Source organism: Rhinolophus ferrumequinum, chromosome 7, assembly GCF_004115265.2.
Source record: "Rhinolophus ferrumequinum isolate MPI-CBG mRhiFer1 chromosome 7, mRhiFer1_v1.p, whole genome shotgun sequence".
NCBI classification, from domain to species: domain Eukaryota; kingdom Metazoa; phylum Chordata; class Mammalia; order Chiroptera; family Rhinolophidae; genus Rhinolophus; species Rhinolophus ferrumequinum.
Genome location: NC_046290.1, coordinates 44,068,828 through 44,080,361, shown reverse-complemented (window position 1 = coordinate 44,080,361; position 11,534 = coordinate 44,068,828). Strand labels below are relative to the sequence as shown.

At 41.3% G+C, this 11,534-nt stretch overlaps 1 long non-coding RNA gene across 1 annotated transcript; it reads left to right on the top strand.

The window, feature by feature from the left end:
* Window positions 1-250: 250 nt before the first annotated feature.
* On the top strand, window positions 251-8,100 carry LOC117025268 (uncharacterized). The gene is made up of 3 exons (XR_004423572.1): window positions 251-321; window positions 3,297-3,466; window positions 7,674-8,100. It is a non-coding gene; the product is annotated as an uncharacterized LOC117025268 (long non-coding RNA).
* The last annotated feature ends 3,434 nt before the right edge of the window (window positions 8,101-11,534 follow it).

Below are 11,534 nucleotides of genomic sequence, written 5' to 3'. Positions count from 1 at the left end.
TCTGCAATATTTGCCACTAACAGTCTTTCACCCTTGAATGCAACCGCTTCCGGAGGCAGTCCCTAGTGAATATTGCTGGAGTCCTGTCACATCGCCTCCCCCATGTCTGATTTCAGCCACAGCCCAGACCAGGCTCACCTTGAGCTGATGGTGTCTCACCTCTATTGGGTGCCCCACATATTTCAACATCTGCTCATGACCTTCTCCCAAACCACTTACCGTGCAAGTGCAGCCCAGAAGTAGGGCGGTGCTTCAGCCTTGGGACAACCCTCAATCAATGGGCACTGCCCTGCGTCAGCGTTGTAGCCTACCCTCCTTCAGGTGAGTGATTCTGGGAGGCTTTCTGCAAGATTCTCAGAGGTCTCTGGATAATAATTACTTATATTGGCTCCTCTTTCTTTCCTGTCTCACTTCCCCCATCCCCTTCTCTCTTTTCTATTACCTGGGATCATCTCCCAAGTAAATGGCTTGCTTTCAAGCCCTTGCCTCTGGCTTTAATTTTGAGGGAAAGCCCAAACTAAAATACAATCTATTCAACTGTGGTGGATAAGAATATGGACTTTAGAAATATACTGCCTGACACTAGCTATGTGACTCATAGATATCTTACCTTCTATGTCTTAGGTTTTTTTATCTGTCAATTGGAAATAATATTATTACCTACATTTTAGGATTATTATGAGGATTAACTACTTTAAAAGCACTTAAAAGAGTGTCCAGCATATCATAAGTGCTATATAAGATTGTTTCTGTATTTAGGTTCGTGTGTACATGAAACAGCAGTTATTGTTTCAGAACTTTTCCCTCTGGTGAGGTGGAATCTGTCACCCTACAAATTTTATCCTTTAGACAAAAATGGCCAAGAGCTTCAGGTCACAGCAGCTCAGGTGGTTAGAAATGAGGAGGCTGGGAAATGAGTTAAGTTTATTGGGGATTCCTACATCACTTGGTACGTCGTCTCTGTGTCTGGCTTTGTCCTAGACATTAAAGCCATTAGAAACAAACATTCTATAGTGATGAAAATAATCTATAGATTATTGTAATAGGTCTATAAATGAATAGCAGTTCATTGTTAGAAGAATACTAATGAAAATACTATTAAATGCAATAATTTTTACCTTTTCCATTCTTTTGTTTTTAGAATCAGGGTCATAAATAGCAGAATACAATACCTAGCCTTCTGACAACCTGAGTGTATTATTTTAAATGTTCTTCTGCTGATAACACCTGCCTCTTTTTGATACAGAGCCTAACACTATGTTTAGATTTAATTTGCAAGTATAGAAAGTAAGTTTCAAGGAAGTGATAAAAATCGGAGATTGAGAGACTACAATGGGTATTTGCTGGGGTCACTGGGTGTCAGACTGTGTGTGACCAGAAGTACAGGGGCAAAAATGCTAAGTTGTAATTGCAGGCTCCTACTAGCCATTTCCTCTCCCACTCCTTTCCCAACACATCCACTCAACTTCCAAGTGCTCTTTACTACAAGTGTGGTCTGTGGACCAGCAGCATCAACAAGGAGCTCAGTAGACCCACAGAGTCCCAGGCCCTACCAGACCTACTGAATCAGCATCTGCATTTCGAAGAGATCCCCAGGTGCTTGCAAAGTGCATTAACATTTAAGAAGTTCTGTCTAAGGAAGGAGGATTTGCTGGCTTGGTTTGCTGGCTTAGCCAGCTACCAGATCCCCATTTATTATATTTGCCCACATCTTCCCAGGTTTGTCCCCAGAATAAGAGAAGGCAGAGATTGAAAGTAGAGCAGACTACTTTTTCATGTGGGAAGGAGAGAGGGAGAGAACTGGCACAATGAAAGGACAGAGAGGAAGGGAGAGAGAGGAGAGGAACATTGGGATATAGGGAGAGAGGTATGTAAGGAGAATCTTAGGAAGCTGTGGCTGCGATTTGTTTTTCATTCCTACTTTTCAGCTTTCTCAAGAGACCTTCAGTAAAACCTCCATTTTTATTATTATTTTTTTTTAATTTGGAGAAAATAGTAGAAAGCTGCAAAGGATAATGTTGCCAATATTTATGTACTCACCACCACAATTCATAACTGTTAATAATATTGCATGTTTTCCTAATTTTTTTTTTTTTTTTTATAAAGGATTGCTGATAAAGTTGAATGTCCCTGTGTCTTCCCTGGTCCCATTTCCCTCCCCTCTCCCTACAGGCAACTACTGTCATGACTTGTATCAGTCTACTACACGCATAGCTCTAAATGATATAAAGCACTGTTCTGTGGTTTTTTAATTTACATAATTGTTATATTGTACTAACTATAAGTAACATTCTAAAACATTATTTTAAACTCCATTACTATCAAAAAATATAGATCTAGCTAATTCATTTTTTACTCTTATTTTTTTATTGCAGTAAAATATACAGAATACATTTTACCATTGAAGAGTGTTAGTATTAAGTATATTCACAATATTGTGTAACCATCACCACTATCTATTTGCAGAACTTTTTCATCATCTCAAACAGAAACTCTGTACCCATTAAACAATAACTCCCCATTACCCCCTTTCCCTAGCCGCCGGTATCCCCTATTTTACTTTCTGTCTTAGCTCATTTGCTTTTAATTGCTAAACCACATTTTTTCAACGAATACTATACATATTATGTATTCCTCATTGGGCTATTTTACTGTTAGTTTTCCATTGCTGCCCTAACAAAATTACCACAACTTTAGTGGCTTAAAACAGCAAAACTTGATTACCTTACAGCCTTGTAGTTCCAGTGTCTGACACAGGTCTCACTGGGCTAAAATCGAGGTATTGGCAGGGACGCATTCGTTTCTGGAGGCTCTAGGAAATAATTCATTTCCTTGTCTTTTCCAGCCTTTAGAGGCTGTTCTCATTCCTTGGCCCAGGTCTCCTTCCTCCATCTTTGAAGCCAACAACATAACATCTCTCTGACTCTGCTGCCATTGTCACATCTTTTTCTCTCTCTGACTCTCCTTTTTTGCTTCCTTTGTTCACTTTTAAGAACCCTCCCAGATAATTCAGGATGATCCTTCTATCTCAAGGTCAGTTGATTAGTAACCTTAATTCCATCTGTAAACATATTTCCCCTTTACCAGGTAACCCAACATACTCACAGAAGATTGGGATGTGCATATCTTTGGGGGGAGGGAGACAGGGCAGGAATGTCATTATTTTGTCTATCACAATTATTAAAACAAACAATGTTGTGGTTGACATTCTTATAAATGTCTCACAGTGCTCTCCTGTGAGCATTCTCTGGGCAGTACAACTACAGTGGAATTTTCTCTTTCTCCTTTACTTTAAGGTCATTTCGGAGTCAGATTTGTCTTTATTTTGGATACAGTCCTTGCTGAGACTGACCCCAAGGGGGCCCAGCTTTACTCAGGTTGCACATGAATGGAGGAGCTGACCTTCACCTTTCGGACCTGACCTTGTATTTACTCCAGTACAAGGTCCTACTGTGGAAGCTTTAAGGTTAGAATGATAACAAAGAGGGAGACTAGCAAGTACCACAAAAGTCCGTAGAGGAGTTTGTAGCAAAGGTGTCTAGCACATGTGCTAAAAAAAACAAGAAAAAAAACAAAAAGAAAAAAAAAACTGTTTCTGGGATAAGGAAAATCAGAGCCATCACTTCAGGGAGAAGAGTTGGCAGGGAACAAGGCAAGGAGATGTCCTGACTGCTGGTCCAAAATAAGACTGGGGGTTCTCAAGCCCAAGGTGCAAGTGTATGTGATATTTAATAAGCATGTGCACGTACATCGCGGGGCTTTCCCCTTTGGAGCTGACATATTACAAAGATGCTGCCGTTGATAGAAATACTTTTAGAATTTCTTTAAAACCAAAAGCACATTCTTTTGACTATCATCACAGAAGGGAAGTCTTTATCTTTTCAGAAAGACTTGCTTTCTGTAGATAACCAAAAATCATCACAACTCAAGTCTTATTAAGAAAAAAGAAAAAGAAAAAGAAAAGCTGAGTGAGAACATTTTGGTCAAACAATGACTAAAATTGATTTTCTGTTGTGGCTCTAGAGCAAAGCGATCACCCATCCTAGTTGCCCAAGACTGGGAAGACTGGGTTTTGGCCGGTTATCCTAACTTAATTATTAATAGTACCCACTGTCACTCTCAAAGTGCTCCAATGTGGGCGATGAATTATGACATCCTATCCTGAATACAGCTCCCAAAAGGAAGTAACGAATATGTAAGCAATGACAGGATTTGGGGATCGAGTGCTCAACTTCCCAATGTGACTATTTTTAAGAACACATTGATATCAATGTATAAGTTCTGATACATTTGCTTGAAAACACACACACACACACACACACACACACACACACACACACAAACAAGCCACCCTCTGCATTTTTATTGGCTTTTTTGTAAAGTCACAAGCGTACAGATATCAGGCAAACCGAGTTGAGATGTGACAAGGATTGGCAGCAAACTTCTCTCCACCCCCTTCACACACCATCAAGATGAATTTATACGACTTCTTCTGCAGATTGTCCTTGATATTATTTACTGTAACTAGACTTTATCTCAGTAATAATGTGAGGAGAAAATGAAGGAGCTCATGCAGAGCCACAGGCATGCCCTTGGAGACATGGTTTTCTTTTGGGGAGTCAGGATCAAACAAGAAGGAGTGACTGATTCATGACACTATATCATAAGGGAGTTGTGAGAACCATTTCTAATGAGGGCAGCTCGTTCGTGTGCATTTTGAGCAACTTAATTCCGTAGACACTCTATCTTCCTTCTCATATTGGGGAAAGATATACTGGCAGCACTTCATAAATATGACCTTATCATTATCATAATACACTTTCCCGAAAATTGGAGAGGGCAAAAATACCTCATGATGACTTGTGACTATTGATGTAACATCATGAAATTCTATTAGAAACATGAAGACATAATACTGACACTTCAGACTATTTTGGGCTGAGGAATGTAAATAGACAATGTTTCAAATAGAAACATCCCCAACCTTCTGATATCAAAAATAACAACTTTGCAACAGGCTATATATCTGGGGTCTGGCAACAAAGAATTTCAGAGTGGAATAAAAAACCATAGTGCTGAAATACAGAATCAAAACAACACAGTTTCAACTATTTTGGGAACTCTTTTCTCCCAAGGAAGTCAACATAATGAAGACATTTGATCATTTTCCCAAGCCAGGCTCCCTCTGAAAAGTTAGTGTAGGCAGGACTGGGTCAGAGGAGGGGTGGGAAAATCAACAATTAATTGATGAGCAAATATTTATCAAGTGACTCTTGTGTGCAGGGCATGGCACGGTGGTTAAGTACATAGACATTAGATCTACCTGCTCCACCACTTAGCAACCTCCAGATGCCTTATTTCACCCCTCTCTGCCCCAGTTCTCTAATGTGGGGCTAGTAACATGATCCACCTCATAGGTTTGTTGTGAAAATCATCAATGAATTTTAGGCACTTATAAATTATAAATTAATTAGGCATTTATAAAGTAGGTGGCACAGAGCAAGCGCTCAAACATTATAGTTCGGGGAAATAATGTATCTGCAGATTAAAATACAACTGCCAAAAGAAGGCCGCACATAATAAGTATGGAAGGGTGAGCATAGCAAATTAAGAGAGGGACGATCTCTGTGAATTACCGTGGAGGGATTCTTTGTGGAGGAAGTGAGGTTTTACCGGAGTCCTGACCTGAAGGTAGGAGGGCAGATCACAGGGCACCTCTCAGCAAGGCCAGGATGCAGGTCTACCACGTGCAGGTGAGAAGGGGATGCAATACATAGGCCGTTCCAGGTGGAGCAAAGAGTTCATGCAGGGGAGAACTGGGATGAAAGGTGGTAGAAGTGGTTCCGTCTTAGTTTGGGGATGTTTAGATTTTAGCCGATAAAGGGTTTTTGGACAAGCTCATGCCTTGGTGCAAGTGGTGCTGTTGGAAGCATCATGAGGCAGAGCTGGCTGGCTGGCCTGGAGGAAAGAGGACCTGTAGCATGGGGATCTACTGTCCTAAGGCTTTCTGTAGTACAACAGAGGTCAAGGGTAAGGGCCTGGACGAGGCGAAGGCAGCTGAAAGTAACTGTCCTGTGGATTCAGCCAGACACAAGAGGCCTCTGCTTACCTTGTGCTGATTGACCCCAACGGTTTTCTGCTTCTCAGGGGGGGTCAAAGGCCAAGATCCAGCCTGGGTTGCTAGAAAGCCTAGGTCTTAATAAAATAACTCGCAACTGCATTTTCTTTTTGTGTTGGACAAGAATGTCCAATAAGAACGAACCATTTTTGTTCATCGTAAGACGATATTGGGCACCTACCTGCGCTGGAGACAGTAAGAAGAAATACAAAACCAGTTCTCTGAGATCCCCCAAAATCTTACAACCAGCACAGGGGAATGAAGAGGAGGTGTTTGTTCAGAAGAAGGCCACATACATAACCTCTGGTTGTTTGCTAAGTATCGTGAGCAATGTGAATAACATGTACTACTGAAGGTCAAAAGAGATTGCCACAGGCCACAGTCGTTACAGAAGGCTGATTCCGTGATTTGTTTTATTAAAAATCAAGATATTTTTAATTTTAGAGAGAAAAAAACAATCTTGTTTTGGTTAGAGACCAAATTACAAAAATAAAGTGAAATTCGACAATGTTATTCATCCTTTTCTCTTATGTAAAATTCCATCTGGGTCATAGACTTGAATAAGCAAAGAGATTTAATAATAATAGCTAGCAATTATTGAATACTTACTTTGTGTCAGGTACTATGTTACACCATTTACGGATGAGCTCATTTAATCCTCACTACCTTTATTAAATAAGGTGTACTATTATCATGTTCATTTTACACATGGGAAAGGGAGGCCTGGAAAGAGTGAATTCCATTCCCCCAAAGCTTTGCTTTGCTCTAAGCATTATTACCCCGGTGATTCGACTCTGGCATGTCATCTCCATTGTTTTTGTCACCACTACCACTACTCTTTTGAGACTGATAACTTTAGGTTTAGTTAGCTTCATTGTGGAGACACTTAAGCTCCAGCTGCAGCAGATTTGTGGACTCAATATTGGCAGAGTCACCCCATAACAACCGCCCCAGATTCAAGTCTACATATACTGTTCGAGCATTTCCAACAGCCACTACTGCTAGCACCTCCCTGCACTGCTTCTAGTCCTGGCCACCTGCTCTGCCTGGACACCCTATGTGGTAGTGAGGAAGCTGAAGGGTGGAAGTAAATGAGGCACTTGGAGTTTGCTTGGGTCTTGTGCCTTCCCTAGCCCCTTGGTCATTGTTGAAAGAGCTGGCAGCTCATTATACTTAAGTGACTTCCAGCTCTTCAACTTATTAGCTGTGTGATCTGGGTAAGTTGTTCAACTCTCTAATCATCAGTTTCCCTACCTACAACATCAGGATAATAATAGTACCTACCTCTTCGGATTGTGTGGTTAAATGAGTGTAAAGAACTGAGAATAATGCTTGGCACATAGCAAGAGTTGGTTTATTATTGTTTCCAGAGCTTCTCAAGTGTTCATTGGGGATGTTGGGTGGGTTCAGGCACTAGAATCAAATCACAACTTAGGAATTGTAAATAATTATATAATAAGGACAAGTTGTAACATGATTACAGAACAAGACCCACAAGTAACTATTTTGCAAGTCAAGTACATTGCGCTCTAACTGAAGTTTCTTTGTCAATTAGGAAGTAAAGCAAAAGGCGCGTTGGACAGCAGTGCAAGGAGAGAGCCCAGCCCCCTTGACTTGTACGTGATGAAAGTTGTCATAAGTGCTGATCAAAGTGAAGTCTGATGACCTCTTGCCTGGCTAATTTTAAAATGGTAAACTTTTGGATCCTACTGATTCAGAATCCCTGGGAATTTCTTTCTTTTTCTATTCTCTTTCTCTCTTTTTTGAACAAGTATCCTAGGTGATTGTTAGGCACGTGAATATTTGGTTACCATCCAGCCAAGGATTGAGAATGTCCTACTAGGATCAACGTTGACCTTGCAGCTGGACAAAAGCAAGCCTGAGCCTTGAGATTTGACAAAATGATCCCAATTCTTAGGACTTCAGGACATCAATTGACCAGAGAGATAATTACAAACTGGCCTTGTGGGACATTTATTGAATAAAGAGCATTTATCACAAGCTTTCCTGGTGCCAGCTCTGTAGAACACCCAGTGATCAAGGAACATGGGACTTAACAGCAGAGTGACAATGCCCCACTCTCCTCTCAAAACTCATCCCTTTAGTAACAAGAATTACAGAAAACAGCAACACTGCCTTTTATGAGACTAGAAGCCAAATGAAACCCTGAAACATAAGATATGGAGACAAAAAGGAGGTGGAAGATTGGTAAATGACTTAGCAAAACAACACAAGGTCAAAACTAAAGGTCTACAGAGGAAGAACTAAATTAAGCCCATTCGCCTATAAAACTTGGGAAAGGCATCCAAATTGGAGACACCGAGTATTGTAAAATATGGGGAGAGATTGGCTGGGGAAGGCTGAAAAAGATAAGTGGGGTGATTAAAAGCTACATAAAAGTTATTTGGACGACTGAATTCCAAATAACTACCCTACCTACTTTTTCAGGAAACTATTGAAGGATGTACTAACCGAAATAAGGTATAAACTAAGAGAAAGATGGGAGTTTATGAAACAGGAGATACACACAGGAAGGAAATGAAGGGAATTCCCTGGATGATGGCAAAGGGAAGTCCCTGAACAACAGCTGTGCAGCAAGAATAGAGGACAGCCAGCCCAAAAGGGAGCAGAGAAGTGGGGGTGCAGAGGGCTCCGGGAGGAAGATCTCCAGAGAGACAGGGAACTTACAGTTGTCTGATGGGTTTGAAGATGGGAAACATTGTATTGAAAGCCATGGTACACAGCTATAGGAAGACACGGAAAGAGTTTGCCATTGATTAAAAAAATAACCCTAAGCAAGTAAAAAATTAGGTAATAATTAACTGCAGGAAAACCCAAAAGTTATCCAATATAGGGAATGTAAGTAGTGTGCATTCCTTGGCTTAGAAGTGAACAGTAGTCAAAAATAATGAAAACACTAAATGTGAATTTAACCAAAAATTATAACTACAACTACACTGAAGGAATATGGGAACTAAAATGCTCATCCACCATAATAAAAATGAAGTAGATTATGCCAAACTTATAAACCAAGAGCTATAAGTGTATGAATATTGCTTAGAACTACAGTGGTAGATACCCAAAGACACACCTCAAAGAGTTAAAAGTAGATGCCTCTGAGGAGTGGGACAGGAGAGAGAGAGAGAGAGAGAGAGAGAGAGAGAGAGAGAGAGAGAGAGAGAGAGAGAGAGAGAGAGAGAGAGAGAATGCAGCTTCCTGATTAATGTATCTATTTAAAACCAGGCTTGTTTCATTAATATTTTGTCATTAGCCTTCCTCTCTAAGTCTTCACATGTGTGGAAATAGTCCCCCCTGCTCGGCCTGTTTTCTTTAAGGTGGGAAGGACGACAGTCTCGATACTTGACAGAGTCTTGCTCTTTCCTTGTGGTCAGGGTGCATAATTCACAGGCCAGGGATGGTGGGATTTCGTACAGCATTGTCTCTCCACTTGTCTGGCTGGGAGAAATGACAAGTTCAGATTGGAGATAGGCTGAGCTTCGGGTTATTTTTTCTGACTGCTGCTAAATCAAAACAGCTAATTGGTATTTTTTCCAGCTCACTCTAGGTGCAATTGGCTGAAAATCAACCACACTAGCTGATACAGCTGGAACTTGATTTTGTTTCTCCTAAAGAGGTCTGTCTGCAGGCCTCTTATTAGGAGCAAATAGCATCTGCTGACTCACTCTGCTTTGAAACTTTGTGGGCCAGTGCCCTCTTAAAGGGTGTCCTCATGGGGACCCCCTGAACTGCAGATGTCTGGAGTCCATCTTCTCTTAACTCACTACCCCCTGCAAAGAGGTTCATTGCCAGCCATGACATGTCACCCCCTTCACAAAGCTCTTCCCAGCACTGACCACTGGGACATAGATGACTTCCTACTTCCTCCTGCCTGCACTTGGAACTTGGGTGCCCCCTCCCTCACTCCCCACCCCAGCTACTCACTCAGCCCAGCTCTACACCCTTTATGCACTTACCCTTGACCTAAATGGGTAAATTCTTTCTTGTCTCTTCACCATTTAATGTTTAGGTCAAGTGGCCTATGTAGTCCATGTCTTAAATTGTGAATGCCCCAGGGTCAAGGCCTCTGTTTCTTTGCAGTTCTCTGGTTTCAGCAGTTCATACAGCAGATAGGTGTTTCAATCACTGCTTTTGTAAATGGGAAAGAAGCGAAGAATCTTAAAGTTCAAAGAATGTTTAGAAGAGTATGAAAAATACCTGGATTTTGGATAAGAGGACAAGAAGACCGAGTTCAGGGACCAAGCAGCATTTTGTAGTTCATCCTTTTGCAGTGGGAAGTGCATGTTGAGAGTATCCCATTAAATGAGGAGTCAGGCCAGAGCTACCAAACTCCTTGGAAGGATGAGAGGCTCAGCCAGTCACTTGTTGACTTTCAACGAGTGACATGTGTCATGGTCCTTTGGTATCCTCACTGGGGAATTACAAGAATAATAAGTTAGAGAGGGTGGGAAAAGGCTGAGGAATGCTTCTGAGAGCCTCTAAGAATTGAGGGCTTAAACCTCAGTAGTATTTTTTTATCAGTATGATTGAGAGAGGAAAGAAGGGGTGATTGATTCAATGGTCATGAAAAAGAGGGTGGCATTTACTGGTTCATCCAGGGAAGCTGGAACACCAAGCCAGAGAGAAGGTTAAAGGGAGTCTGGTATGTCAAGGCCTCTCCTTGCAACCATAGAAAACCAGAGGCAGGAGCACGACTGGAAGCATCATCGCGTATCAGCAACACTGTCATGTAACTCATCACCTTTAAGGGGCACCAGATGCAGTTTTCTGATCGCTACTGTATTCGTTTCCCATCGCTGCTCTAACAAACGACAATGGTACGGATTTATTATCTTACAATGCTAGAAGTCGGAAGTCCAAAACAGGTCATAAGGGCTACAATCACGGTAGGGCTTGCATGCCTTCAGAAAGCTCTGAGGGAGAATTCTGTTTCCTTGCCATTTCCATCGTTAGAGACCTCCCGCTTCGTTGGCTGGGGCCCTCCTGCTCATCACTCCAACCTCTGCTTCATAGCTCCTCTCTGACTGTGATCATTTTCTCTCCCTTTTATTAGGATTTCTTGTGACACTATCCCTCCACCCCCCGCCTCCAAGCCCCAAATAATCCGTGATAGTCTTTCTATCTCAAGATCCTTAATTGAATCACATCTATAAAGGCCCTTTTACCAAGGAAAGTAATATATTCAGACATTGTGGGGATTAGGGAATGGACATCTCTGGAAGCCATTATTCAGCCGACAACAACTACCCAAGGAAGTTCATTCCCTTTCTTAAAGGTTAATTTGTGGGTTTTTTTAGTGGTGAAGCCACGACCTTCTACAAATATAAAATAAACATGTCAAAGATTTTACTTAACTCATGAATTAATTAAGGAACTCATAAAGTGGCACAACGTTTTC